General features: G+C 38.7%; 1 non-coding gene across 1 annotated transcript; it reads right to left on the bottom strand.

Moving 5' to 3' along the window:
- Positions 1–11,844: 11,844 nt before the first annotated feature.
- TRNAY-GUA (transfer RNA tyrosine (anticodon GUA)) lies at positions 11,845–11,916 on the bottom strand. The gene has a single exon. It is a non-coding gene; the product is annotated as a tRNA-Tyr (tRNA).
- Positions 11,917–14,633: the final 2,717 nt, after the last annotated feature.

The following is a 14,633-nucleotide window of genomic DNA, read 5'->3' as shown; positions in this document are numbered from 1 at the left end:
CAACTTCTCATTTTTCTGTTGAGTCTCCTTACTCTGTGCTCTCAGCATTTCATTCTCTTTCTTGATGACTTTCTCCAGCATGTTGGCCTCCATCAGTTCTTCTTTTAACTTCTCAATTTGCTTTTCCAGCCTCCTTTGTTTCTTTATTGCGGGTGGTGACTCTTTTCCTTGCCTATTGTTGCTCTCAACCTCCATTTCGGCTTCTGGTCCAGGTTGTGAGTGAGCACTGCTCTCAATCTCCATCAGTGCAGGTGCATTTGATTCTGGTTGGTCTTCTTGTGGCTGGGTCTTTTGTGCTCTCCTGGATCTTCTTGTATATGTAGTAAAAACTTTATCTTGCTCCGTTTTCTGGGCATCCTCTTGTGTCATTTTTCTCGTCCTCACACTACTAATGGGTGGAGGGACATTTCTTGATTTGCGCACAGGAATCGCTTCATCAATGTCATGCATAAATCCTGAGTGCTCTTGTTGTTCTTGCTCATCCTCTTCATCTTTGATTTGGTTGGCAGCCAAGAATTCCTTCCACGTTTTTCCCTTTTTCTGTAATTCAAATTCAATGAGGATTTTAATTAGCCCAAAATGACATAAGCTTTTGTCTTCATTACCCTTTCTCTTTTGGATAGTTTTTGACATCTTGGTCAAGCTCCGCAAAAGGAAATATGGTAAACTAATGGTGCATTGTCCTTTTAGATGTAACAGGAGTTTGATATGGTATAAAAAGACTATGCTGTAGCGACCCTCACACGTAATTTTTTTTTGGATGATATACACCATTTCGTCCCATGGATGCATCAGCCAGCTCCTAGGGACACCCTTCTTCCAGTTAACAAATGAAACCCTCGACCTGGACATGAATTGGGTCCATGATTTCTCTTTGAATTGTTTTGTTTTGGAGTATTTTTCTCCTTCTGGGCTGATCCCCAAGGATTGTGCTATGGTGTCTTCTGAGATCCTGAATGAAAAATTGCCTATCAATGCTTTCTCCCCATTAAATGTAAAGGCAAACTGTTTGGTTACTTCCTCATTGCTCCCATTAAACTTCTCCAAGAAGGGTAGCCATTGTTTTTCTTTTAAAATTGCAATGCAGTCATCGTGGTACTGAGAACTGTCAAATGTGTTTGGCTCTACCCTATTAGTCATTTTGACAAAGAAACCCCTGCTCTAACCCTCTTCGTTTATGCTTACTAATTTAACAAGGGTATTTTGGTGTGTTACCTCTGCTTTTCGCCCTACACAATTAACCTAGGAGCGCCCTCTGTTCTTCGGGATCAGCTCCTTCAATGGCTTAAGTAGTGACCGGGTGACTGTCTTTGAATTATGGTGGAGGTAAAAACTTGTGAGCTCGGTTACTGTGCTTTCCTTTCGTAGCACTTGCTGTTCTCGGCCTTTGTTTTTAAAATCACAGCATTTGAATTGCTTAGTATGGAACGCCCTTTTTACAACTAAAAATAAAATAGAATTTTAACAACCGACTTGACCCATTTCGCTATAATGATAACAGAGCGTACTCATATTTCTATGGTAGAGGAGTGACTGTATTGGGTTGTATGAATATTATCATGAGAACACCACAAGCATGTATGGAGTACTGGAGTATAACAACGGATAATTGTTTGCATGAGTCAACTTGATCGAACAATCATGTTATAACTGAACAAATTCAAAACACAATGAATGAAACCGTGTAACATTTGGCTTTGTAATAGTTCACCACCTGTCCCTTGCTCATTGGTATTTGGACGAACAAGGAGATGTTGGACCGATAGTAAAGTTTGATGGCTGATAAGGAGTTAATAACAAGGATGGGAGGGTGGTATAATAGAGGATTTAAAAATCATAGGAGGGGGAGTATGGGGATAGGCTAGAGTGTTGGGAAATGATAGGAATTAGGAATATGACGAGGGTGATGGATATGTGGGTGGTTTTGAAATTGATATCATAAGCAGTCATAGTCATCACATTTAACACTAAAGTAATCTAAGAATTTAAATGTTAAAAATAAAAATTACAATAATACATTACACTTTTATTGGTTGATCAAGAATTGAGTTGGCATGCATAGATAGGACTAGTCTTTCTTGTTCAGATATGACTAATCTTTGTTGTCCATAACAGGTCCCTCTGAGATAAATTTGGATGCAACAGGTCCCTCTGAGATCTGGAGAATATGTGTGCAGCTTCTTTGAAATCTGGAAAAGAACTATATATGTGCAGGTTCCTTGATCTTTGGTGTTTGATGGAGCCTCGGTGACAAGCAACCTTTGAATCTCTGTTAAAACTTTGTTGAAGCTTTGCTGAAGTAGCTTGAGATATCAGTCTCTAACAGGTCCCTTTTATGTTTGCTGAACAGGTCCCTCTAATGTTGATGCTGGTAACATGGTCTTCCGAACAGAACAGGTCCCACTGCATAGTGCTTTTAAACAGGTCCCTCTGATTAGAACAAAGACAAAACAACTTCTTTATTGAAATCTGAAGTGTTGAAACAAACTCTTTAAGAATTTACAATGAGGAGATGAGATAAGAACAAAATGCTGATGCTTCTCCCCCACTAAAGCTTTGACTTGTCGTCAAGTCATTATTCAATCGATGAATCAAACAGGAAACAAAAAGAAAAGGAATTCTTACCAGCCAAAGAATTGGTTTTCAAGTAAGAATTCTGGGTTAGAGTGTGCCAGAGTCTGGTTTTCACATCTAACCCATTATTATTATTATTATTGTTTTTTTTTTTTTTTTTTTTTTGAATTTCTAAATTGAAATAAAATGAACTAAGGCAGAGATACTACAGTTGAAGGCTGCAATATCTCAACCTCTCTTTGTTGAGATACAGTCTGAAGAAAATTTTGCTTGCTGATGGGTCTAGTGTAAAGTTTCAAGCGATGGCCATTGACAGTAAAGGAGTGGCCTTCTCCATCAATGGTAATGAGCTTGACCGATCCATTGTCGTAAACTTGAATGATTTCGTATGGGCCCATCCAATGTGTGGTAAATTTGGCTTGATGATCTCTGAATTTAGAATCAAAGAGTAAAGCCCAGTCTCCTTCTTTGAACTACTTCTTCTTGATATGTGCATCATGCCACTGCTTCCTTTGTTTTTGCATGAGGAGTGTTGTCTCCTCTGCTTGCTGCCTCATTTCATCTAGCTGGTTCAACTGCTGAATTATTTCTTGTTGTGCTTCATTAAGATCAATTCCCAAATCTGCAGCCATCTTAAAAGTATGTATTTGAAACTCAATAGGAAGCATTACCTCTTTGCCATACACCAACTGATATGGTGTAAATCCTGTAGTATTCTTCCACGTGATTCTATAAGCCCAGAGTGCATCTTTGAGCTTCTCTTCCCAATTCTTTCTGTTCATTGCCACAGTCTTAGTGATAATTCCTTCCAAAGTTTTATTTGTGGATTCCACCTGGCCATTGGCCTGTGGATGGTAAGGTGTACTTCTTTTGTGCTTGATTTGATATTTTTCTGTGATGTCCTTAACTAACTTTGAAGTAAACTGAGTACCTTGATCAGTCACTATCTCTCTTGGTACTCCATACCTTACAAAAATCTCTTCAAAAAGGAAATTTACCAATGTTTGTTCAGTTGCTCAAACTAGTGCTTTAGCTTCAGCCCATTTTGTTACATAATCAATACATACTGAGATGTATTTTTTACCATTGGAAGTTGGATTAATGGGTCCTATGAAATCTAGAGCCCATTTTTCAAATGGCTCTAGGTGTACTTGAGGCTGAAGTGGCATCTCATCTGTAGCTGTTGGCCTAGCCATTCTTTGATAGCTATCATAACTCTTCACGTACTTCTTGGAATCCTTAAAAATAGATGGCTAGTAGTATCCAAGACTAAGAATCTCCAATGTTGTTCGTTTAGCTGCAAAATGCCCACCACACAGTTCATCATGGCAAGATTTTAAAATATCAATTATCTCATCATTTCTTACACATCGTCTAATAATCATATCATAACCAGTGTAAAATAAATTGCCATTAATCCATGAGTATCGAGCACTTTGTTTGACTAGCCTCTTCTTTTCCTTTGGAGTAAAGTATGGAGGTGTTCTTCCTGTGGACAAATAATTGGCCAAGTCAGCATACCAAGGATTCACTATTGAAATTTCAAATAGATTTTCATCTAGAAAAGAATCTTCAACTGGAACAACCTCACCTTGATTTTGCAGTCTAGAAAGAAAATCTGCCACCTGATTCTCCTTACCTGGTCTATCTATTACTGTGATGTTAAATTCCTGTAACAATAATAACCATCTGGTAACTCTGCCACTAGTTACTGGTTTATTCATTAAATGTTTAATGGCAGAATGGTTAGTATGTACAAAAACCTCATAACCAGTTATATAATGTCGGAATTTATTCACATCATGTATGATGGCAAGCATTTCTTTTTCTGTGACTGTGTAGTTTAATTCTGCAGGTGTTAGATTTTTGCTAATGAAATAGATGGCATAATGACAAGACTCCTATTTCTGGCCTAATGAGGCACCTACTACAGTATCAGATGCATCTGTAAAGATGTGAAATGGTAGGTTCCAGTTAGGTCCTTTTAAGACTGGTGTGGTTGATAACTTCTCTTTGAGTGTTTCAAATGATTGCTGACAATGCTCATTTCAGTTGAAAGGTGTATCTTTTGCTAGAAGTTTAAACAGAGGTGAAGCTATTTTACTAAAATTTTCAATAAACCTTTTGTAATAGCTTGCATACCCAAGGAAACTTCTTACCTCTTTTTGAGTCTTCGGAATTGGCAAATTGACAATGATTTGGATTTTCGATGGATCAACTTTAATGCCTTGAAAAGAAATATAGTGGCCTAATACTATCCCCTCATTTAACATCATAAAACACTTTTCATTGCTCAGGGACAGATTAGCTTCAATACATCTTTTCAAAACTTTTTCAAGATTCTCTAATGCATGCTCAAATGAATCACCATACACTGAAAAATCATCCATGTAAACTTCAACACAATCATGAACTAAATCAGCAAAAATAGCTAATACAACTCTCTGAAATGTAGCTGGAGCATTGCAAAGTCCAAATGGCAATACATTATAAGCACAAGTGCCCCAGGGACAAGTAAAAGTGGTTTTGTCCTGGTCCTCTAAGGCTATCCTGATCTGGTTGTAGCCACTGAAACCATCAAGAAAAGAGAATGATGATTTCCCAGCTAATGTGTCTAGCACTTGGTCAATAAATGGTAGTGGGAAATAATCTGAGTGTTGCTTTGTTCAGTTGTCGGTAATCAACACAAATCCACCACTTACCATTTTTCTTGGGCACTACTACCAATGGGGATACCCACTGACTGTCAGAGATAGGATAGATAAAATTGACTTTCAACAGTTTTTGTAACTCCTCTCTAACAATATCCTGGAGCATGGGGTTCATTCGTCTCTGCGGTTGCCTCACTGGTTTGATATTATTATCGGTATAAATATGGTGAGTGCATGTTTCAGGGTGAATCCCGTGCATATCGGTGTAGTCCCAAGCAAATGCTTTCTGGTATTTTCTCAATAATTAAATCAATTTTTCTTCCTGAGATGAGTCTAGGTGAGTGCCAATATTCAAATTTTTTCCTGGACTAATCTCTATGGTCTTGCTCTGTGTGTTTGTGATAGATTGAATGGGAAAAATGTCTTGAAATGTTGTTTGCAAAGATTGAATGGTGCATGTTTCCTGAAAATTTTGTGCCAACAGTTCATCTACAGCATGGTATTGGTCATTTCTCAAATTTTCGGAAACATCAGGTTGAGAAAGGAACAACTCTACCAAATCATCATTATTATGTTCTTGAAAATCATAGATTTGGTTGATGCTAAAAACAAATTGAACTTCTTCTTTGTCATTGTATTTATCGTCAAGCCATAAATTGTGTGCTACTGCTGGTGATTGTGCTGATGGGTAAAGAGTGAGTTGTTTTCTTTTAGTTCCTCATGAAATAATCATATTACTCAATCGACATCCTATGAATGCATCAGCAGTTGCTAACCATGGTCTACTAAGAATGATAGGGTGTCCTCCTAAATTGGATTTTGGTTGAAGAACTAAAAAGTCCACTAGATACTCCCAAGAGTCCAGTGAAACAATTATGTCCTCCAAAATCCCTTCAGAAATCACTTTAGACCTATCAGCGAGTTCTAGAACAATTGTTGTGTGTTGCAAATTTGTGAGCTGGAGTGTTTTCATGGTTTCAAGAGTCATGACATTTATTGCGGCCCCAAAATCAATTAAGGTGTTTGGAATATGTATGTTGTTAATGATTGTAGTGACTTTGGGAATACCAGGATCAACATACTTTTCCATTGATATGGTGTTTGTCATAAGGCCAGCTAAATGTCCAGTAACATGAATGGTTTGTGGATCAACTCTTTTCCTAGTGGGCTTCTTAAGGCACAGTTCTTTGATTGCTTTAGTATATATGGGAATGTCTTTTATGGCTTGTAGTAGTGGAATTTTTATATAGACATTCTTTAGCTCATCTAAAACATCAAACTGTGGTATAGACATTGGAAGTTTTGTTTGGACCAATCGGTCTGGAAAAGGTGGTGGATGCAATGGTTGCATTTGTTTATTTTTGGTGTCATCGTTTTGTTTTCTTTGATTTGAAGTTTCATTTTCATTTTCTTCGTTTTCTTCTTGTTTATCAGCTGTTGGAGATTCTTTGTGAAGTACCTTACCAGACCTCAAATTGATATTTTGCAAGGGTAATGTGGGATATGAGGTTCCCTCATCTACATTGTAGGCTGGTCTCTCTGCTCTGTTATTTGGATTTGGTACAGGTTGAGCAGGGATTTGAGTAGGTCTGGGAGGTTGTGAGTTAGATGGAAGTTGTAATTGTGGTGGATTTATTGGTGGAGGAGCAGGCAATGATTATTGAGTGGGTTGAGGTTGATGTGGTTAAACAACTTGCTGCTGAGGATATCGCTGATATGATTGAGGATATGGCGAGTATGGTTGATGATATTGTTGATATGGTTGCGAATATGGTTGGTATGGTTGAGCATATGAATGATATTGTTGAGAGTATTGCTGAGATGGTCTCCATTGTTGTTGTGGGTAATTTTGGTGCTGCCATGGCATGGGTACATTCCATGAATTCTGAGCATACATCTGATCATGTACAGGAAATTGCAAATTTTGGTTTGGGAACATACCTTGAGGTGCTGGTTTTTCCTGCCATGGTCTCTTTGCACCCATGTAATACACATTTTCCATATCTGCATTAGCTGCCACATTATAATTCTGCAAAACCTTGACTTTAGAGCAATGAAATATATCATGATTTTAAGTACAAAAGGCACAAACTTGAATGTTTTCTAATGGGCAGTGTTTTAAGGCATGTTTCTTCTGGCATTTTGGGCAAGAGATAGCCATCATCTGATCTTCCTCTTCTTGTCTCTTCTTAGCTTTTAGAGTGTCAATTTGGGTTCCTAAGGTATTTAACAGATCTGTTTTGAATTCCTCTAATAGGTTCCCTATTTCAGCCCTTGTGACACTTGCTGAAGCAGATTTTGTGGCTTTGGATGATATGGTTCTTTTTCCAATTTTGGCTTTACTCCTAGAATACTTTTCACATAAATCAGCAATTTCTTCAAAAGGTAAAGTAGAAATATCACCTTTTCCCATCAAATTAAGATCATCTAAGTATTCCTCTCGAATGCCTTTCAAGAATATTGTTCGAAGCAAATCAAGAGGCATGGTTCGGTGTTTTGATTTTTGTAAATTGTAAACAAACCGCTTGCATGTTCACCAAGCTCCATGAACCATCTTAATGCTGATGCTTTTAATGTTGCTGGGAAGAGTCTAAGCCTATGGGCATCATCCGTGTAACCATATGTTCGACATACAATGTCAAACTCGAACAAGAATGAATCTGGGTCTTCTGAAGCCATGCCATAAAAGTTTGGTAGCACGGATGGGGGTATGTTTTTCATTTTTATTTCATCATCCTCCTCTGGTTCTTGGATAGGAAATTTAAAAGTTGACTCTTCCTCTTGACCTTGATTTGGTGGTCCTCTTTCTGATCCATGTCCTTCTTCAGCCATTTTGATAGGTTCCTCTGTTGATTTAATTTCTTGTTCAGTGTCACTTGTTTCAAAGAGAAGTTCAAGGAAAGATTGTTGAGTTACTGTGCTACTTTCCCCTTTTATAAAGGATTCAGGGGAATTTTTCTTCTGTGGTGTGCTAATAGAATTTGCCTCTCGATTAGTGTGAGTCTTTGCCCTGATTTTTGTTTATCCTCTAACTTTTGTATGGTGACTTCCTCAGCTGATGTTGTGTGTTCAACGTTTCCTAAAGGGTCTGCTCCTGATGGTAGGTTAGTTTTTGGATGGGGGTTTTTATGAATCTACCTTTATTATCTCTAGATCTAGGCATAAGTAAACATGACTTCTAAATCTATGTTTTTGCTTGTTTTTGTTTATTAATTTTTTTTTTTAATTGTTTTTCGAAACCCTCTAACTACGCCTCCCCGGCAATGGCGCCAAAATGTAGTGGCCAATCTAGGGTGCTAGATTAGACTAGATTTATTATCAACCAGGGTCAGTAAACTTCGAGGCATGCGTCTACAATCTATAGACATAAAGGATTCCTAACTAAGTGTTTATTGTGATAGGTCGCAATACTTCTTTACAGAAGGTTAAGATATGTTTCCTCTCACCTTAACACTCAGATCACCTAACTTATCTAACTGTCCTAAGGATACAGTGCATCACTAGACTGAGATTTTGATCCCCTTATAAGGATGCTATGCACAAAATCTCTGTCTAGTTAACACTTGAGCACTCATGGAAAATCAAAAGCAATCAAAAGCACATTAAATGAAAAACAGAGTTTATGGAGATGCTTCAAAATATAACGATAGATCAAATCTCTTACAAGATATGGTTCAATGATCTTAACGATGAAATCTTCAAGCTATCACCATAAATACCATTTGTGAGAATTTCAAATCAAATCGACAAAATCATAAGCATGAAAATAACATTAAACACTATGCGTTCTATTCAAATTCAAAAACTACTAAGGAAATGAAAATAACAGTATACCAATCCACGCAGGGCCCGTCCATGTTTCAATGGTACACTGAAGTAAACTCAAGCAATGAGAGATCTAACGCATAAAAACTTCTGGAGTAAAACCGTGACTGTATTCAAGTACTGTAGATTGCAATTACATACAAAAGTTCTGTTCTCAAACGATGTACAGAGATAATAATCGTAACTATTCCGTTAACAAAATAATACACAGTCTTATCTGCCTGTCCCTATCGGGATCGAATGTACATTCATTGAGCAGTTGTTTCCGCTTTTACAAAGGAATGATTTTTGGTCATTTCTAATCTAAACCGATTTCCAAAAAGAAAACAAAACGAAACCGGTTTGGGAAACTATGGCTTTTACTGCCTTTGTAACCAAAACGCTGAGGTTTGACCAGCGTGGACCGCGTAACTAGGAGCTTTTGATTTGCTGTAGAATCGATTTTTCACCATGCTTGTACATTCCAGTTTTCATCCCTATCCATTGCTTTGGCTTGCTTGTCATGCCACGTGTCAGATGATAAACCATTTACAAGATGTTGTGACTTCCTGTAACCTTTTTATTGAAAATTCCTAATTTCTAACATAAAAACTCATAAATTAACTTTAATGCAAACTAACAACTATAATGCTATTAATTAATCAATTTCAAGGAATATAAAGGATCTATGGAGGAAAAAGGTAGACAAATGATGGTGTTTTTTAGGAGAAAAAGATGGTAATGGAATGGTACCAACACCACCAGTGAGATATCACTCTGGAAGAGCTAGAATTCTAACCTTGCGTCAGGACCTACGGGCCAAGGGACAGCCTCAAGTAGACAGTTTCTATGGGGTGTAGGCCTTGAAAAAGGTAACGGAGGCATGCAAAGGTTTCCTCAGGCTGGACGGAAATCGGCCCTCGAGTGCAAAGGCAGAAGGGATCTTGACTGCAAGACCCACCCGTCGAGTAGGGACGAAAGTCAGCCTTAGTGATCCGACGGTGTCGAGTGGAAGAGTCGTCTCTCAACAAAGTTACTCTAGGGATAACAGGCTGATCTTCCCCAAGAGTTCACATCGACGGGAAGGTTTGGCGCCTCGATGTTAGCTCTTCGCCACTTGGGGCGGTAGTACGTTCCAAGGGTTGGGATGTTTGCCCATTAAAGCGGTACGTGAGCTGGGTTCAGAACGTCGTGAGACAGTTCGGTCCATATCCGGTGCGGGCATTAGAGCATTGAGAGGACCTTTCCCTAGTACGAGAGGACCGGGAAGGACGCACCTTTGGTGTACCAGTTATCATGCCCACAGTAGACGCTGGGTAGCCAAGTGTGGAGCAGATAAATACTGAAAGCATATAAGTAGAAAGCCCACCCCAAGATGAGTGCTCTCCTATCCTTACTTCCCTGAGAGACCCTAGTCACGAACACGGCTGGGACAACAACGGGTTCTCTGTCCTTGCAGGGGATGGAGCGACAAAAGTATTGAGAATCCAAGATAAGGTCACGGCGAGATGAACCATTTATAATTATGATAGGTGTCAAGTGGAAGTGCAATGATGTATGCAGTTGAGGCATCCTAACAGACTGAGAGATTTGAACCTTGTTCCTACATGACCCGATTGATCTGATCGGGTACTATCCATCTATTCTTTTCTTTGTTCAATTGTTTGACAACATGAAACTATGAAACCAAAAGATCTTCCCTCCCTCTCCATTGGATAGAAGGGCAGAGTAGGGTTCTCTACCTGGCCCTAATCCTTTTCAGAATTGGGGCCTCACAATCATTAGCCAATATGACTTTCTCGCATTTATGCCCTTCCTGGTTCATGGTTTAAAATTCTGGTGTCCCAAGCGTAGAGGAACCACACCAACCCATCCCGAACTTGGTGGTTAAACTCTACTGCAGTGACGATACTGTAGGGGAAGCCCTGCGGGAAAATAGCTTGGTGCCAGGATGATCAAAAGCCTAATGCCTCTTCTCATTAGAAGGTCGTCTTCTTTGAAACCCATTTCTTACATATTTTCTTTCCCACTCCACACTTTACTTTTATTTGAAATGCAATACCTGCGCTCGCTCATGGCGACGCAATAAATTTGCTTCTACATCCTCTTACCCCAAAGAGAGGAATCCCTTCCTTTTGGGAGGGACTCCTGCTAATGAATCCAGCGGAGACGGGGCCTGTAGCTCAGAGGATTAGAGCACGTGGCTACGAACCACGGTGTCAGGGGTTCGAATCCCTCCTCGCCCACCCCGAAAGGGGACAAAAGGGAGGCCTTTCAGGGGTAGGGATATTATGATTGGGATAGCGGACGCAAAGTTATGGAACTTAGTCTTCACAAAGGGTCATTTATCAAAAATGATACCCGGTATGTCTGAGAGTAACCAGCATATTTGTGTCTGACCTCCTATAAATCTTCCTCATTATTAGATTTAGATTAGGGTTATAGAACGAGAGATTCTTCCAAATCCAAGGGAAAATAGATTGATAGCATGTAGGGATCTAATTCTGACTTCCAGGGAACGAACTTATAGTTCTAACAGCTGGTAACGGGTCGAGTGACTAGTAACGGGTCGAGCGAATAGAGGCCTCTTCACCTTCAGCTCTGGAAATGTCATCACATCAGGAGAACAATGGATTTGTTTCTCTAAACTTTTCAGTATTTCGAAGAGACCGTTGTTTCCATTTTTCCTTTCCCGGATGACCGGATCCTATCTTGATCCTGTGGCGATTGTGCATTCATATATTATGAACAAGGATAGGTAACGTTTGACTTACTCCTAATGCTAAAAACGAGCTTTATTTTGAATAAAACAGATCTCCCCAAGTAGGATTCGAACCTACGACCAATCAGTTTACAGCCGACCGCTCTACCACTGAGCTACTAAGGAACAACGGAGGGTTCCCATGTACGGGCAAGATTCTTGTTCTTTGGACCGACCCATGATCATCAGTGTATAAACGAGAAACTCAATAAGGTTTTTTTATCAACTCTTGGACACCCCACCTTAGAGGTATTGACCTATAAATACAATAGGATCTATAATTATTGCTACCATTCAATATTAGGTATTACTTAAAAAAAGAATAATTCGATTATATAGAACCTCGAAATAAAGAGATAACTTTTAGATTTAGATAAAGGAGGATTGGCGGTGAAAATAGCAGTTTACGGGAAAGGCGGAATCGGTAAATCAACAACTAGTTGTAATATCTCAGTCGCTCTAGCAAGACGTGGTCAAAAAGTGTTACAGATTGGGTGTGATCCCAAACACGATAGTACTTTTACTCTTACAGGATTTCTAATACCTACAATTATAGATACTTTACAATCCAAGGATTATCATTATGAGGATATTTGGCCCGAAGATGTAATTCACAAGGGTTATGGAGGGTTGGATTGTGTGGAAGCAGGGGGTCCACCCGCAGGAGCCGGGTGTGGAGGATATGTGGTGGGAGAAACTGTAAAGTTGTTAAAAGAATTAAATGCATTTTACGAATATGATATTATATTATTCGGTGTATTAGGTGACGTGGTCTGTGGAGGTTTTTCCGCTCCATTGAACTATGCAGATTATTGTGTTATTATTACAGATAATGGATTCGATGCATTATTTGCAGCTAATCGTATTACTGCCTCTATAAGGGAAAAAGCTCGTACACATCCACTATGATTAGCAGGCTTGGTGGGAAATCGTACATCTAGAAGAGATCTTATAAATAAATATGCAGAAGCCTGTCCAATGCCCGTAATAGAAGTATTACCTATTATTGAGGATATCCGAGTTTCTAGAGTAAAGGGTAAAACCTTATTTGAAATGGTTGGATCTTAACCATCCGTTAACTATGTTTGTAATTATTATCTAGGCATAGCAGATCAAATATTGTCCCAACCAGAAGGTATTGTCCCAAAAGAGATTCTAGATCGGGAATTATTCAGTTTACTCTCTGATCTTTATTTAAATCCCATTGGTGGTGGGGAACAGAAAAAAAAAATAATAAGGAAAATTTACTTGGGTTTACGAGGATTTAGAATAAAAAATTTCTCCACTTCTCCACAATTTGTTGTCAATTTGTTGACAGTTTGATTATTTCTTGTTATCATTCTTTTGTGTTACTAGTCTTTTTATTCATTATTTCTTTTCCTTATTTATCCTTAGCTTTTTATTCCCTCCCTATTATGTCGACAAAAATTGTTGAAACTATAACGCTTGAATGTGAAACGGGCAATTACCATAGCTTTTGTCCTATTAGCTGTGTATCTTGGTTGTATCAAAAGATTGAAGACAGTTTCTTTTTGGTAGTGGGCACAAAAACATGTGGTTATTTTCTCCAAAATGCACTTGGAGTTATGATTTTTGCAGAACCCCGTTATGCAATGGCAGAATTAGAAGAAGGAAATATATCGGCCCATTTGAACGATTATGAGGAATTGAAAACACTTTGTATTCGGATAAGAAAAGATAGAGACCCCAGCATCATCATATGGATAGGCACCTGTACTACAGAAATAATAAAAATGGATTTGGAAGGTATGGCACCCAAATTGGAATATGAAATTGGAGTACCAATTCTAGTGGCAAGAGCAAATGGACTGGATTATGCTTTTACTCAGGGGGAAGATACTGTCTTAGCTGTAATGGCACATCGTTTTCCAGACCAAGAATTCCCCATTGGTGAATCAAAAGAAACTAAAACAAAATTATTCCCTTTTCCTCTTCTGAAGGAAAAGAATTTGGTGGAATATGCAAATCATCCTCCCTTAGTTATTTTTGGCTCTTTACCCTCGAATTTGGTTTCTCAACTTGATATAGAATTAAGACGCCAATTCATCAAGGTATCAGGTTGGTTGCTTGCTCAGAGATATGCCGATCTTCCATCACTGGGTGATGGAGTTTATGTTTGTGGGGTTAACCCATTTCTTAGTCGTACAGCAACAACTTTGATAAGACGAAAAAAATGTGAATTAATCGTAGCTCCTTTTCCTATTGGTCCGGACGGAACACGTGCTTGGATCGAAAGGATTTATGCTGTATTTGGTATTGAGGGAGTCTGGAGGAAAGAGAGGAATGGATATGGGAGAGTTTAAAATATCATGTTGATTTGGTATGCAGAAAATCTGTCTTTTTCATGGGAGATAATATAATAGAAATATCTAAAGCCAGATTCTTAATCAGATGTGGTATGATCGTTTATGAAATTGGTATTCCATATATGGATAAACGGTATCAAGCTGCTGAATTAGCGCTATCACAAAATACATGTATAAGAATGTGTATGCCCATACCACGAATTGTAGAGAAACCAGACAATTCGAATAAGATACGACGTATGCACGAGCTACAACCGACTTAGCCATCACCGGAATGGCTCATACTAACCCATTAGGGGCGAGAGGAATTGGTACTAAATGGTCAGTGGAATTTACTTTTGCCCAAATTCATGGATTTGCCAATGCGAGAGATGTACTCGAATTGGTTACCCAACCTCTATGACGTAACGAAAATTTAGATAACTTGGATAGGACCACCCTGGTTCGAAAGAACAATGAGTTATATACCAGTACTCCTGTTAAATAAGATAACATATAATATATATTAATAGCATA

Source organism: Pinus tabuliformis, chromosome 9, assembly GCF_031772625.1.
Source record: "Pinus tabuliformis cultivar Carrire ecotype Pingquan chromosome 9, CPIR1, whole genome shotgun sequence".
NCBI lineage: Eukaryota > Viridiplantae > Streptophyta > Pinopsida > Pinales > Pinaceae > Pinus > Pinus tabuliformis.
Note: the sequence above shows the minus strand (reverse complement) of the source record. Positions and strands in the feature narration are given on the sequence as shown.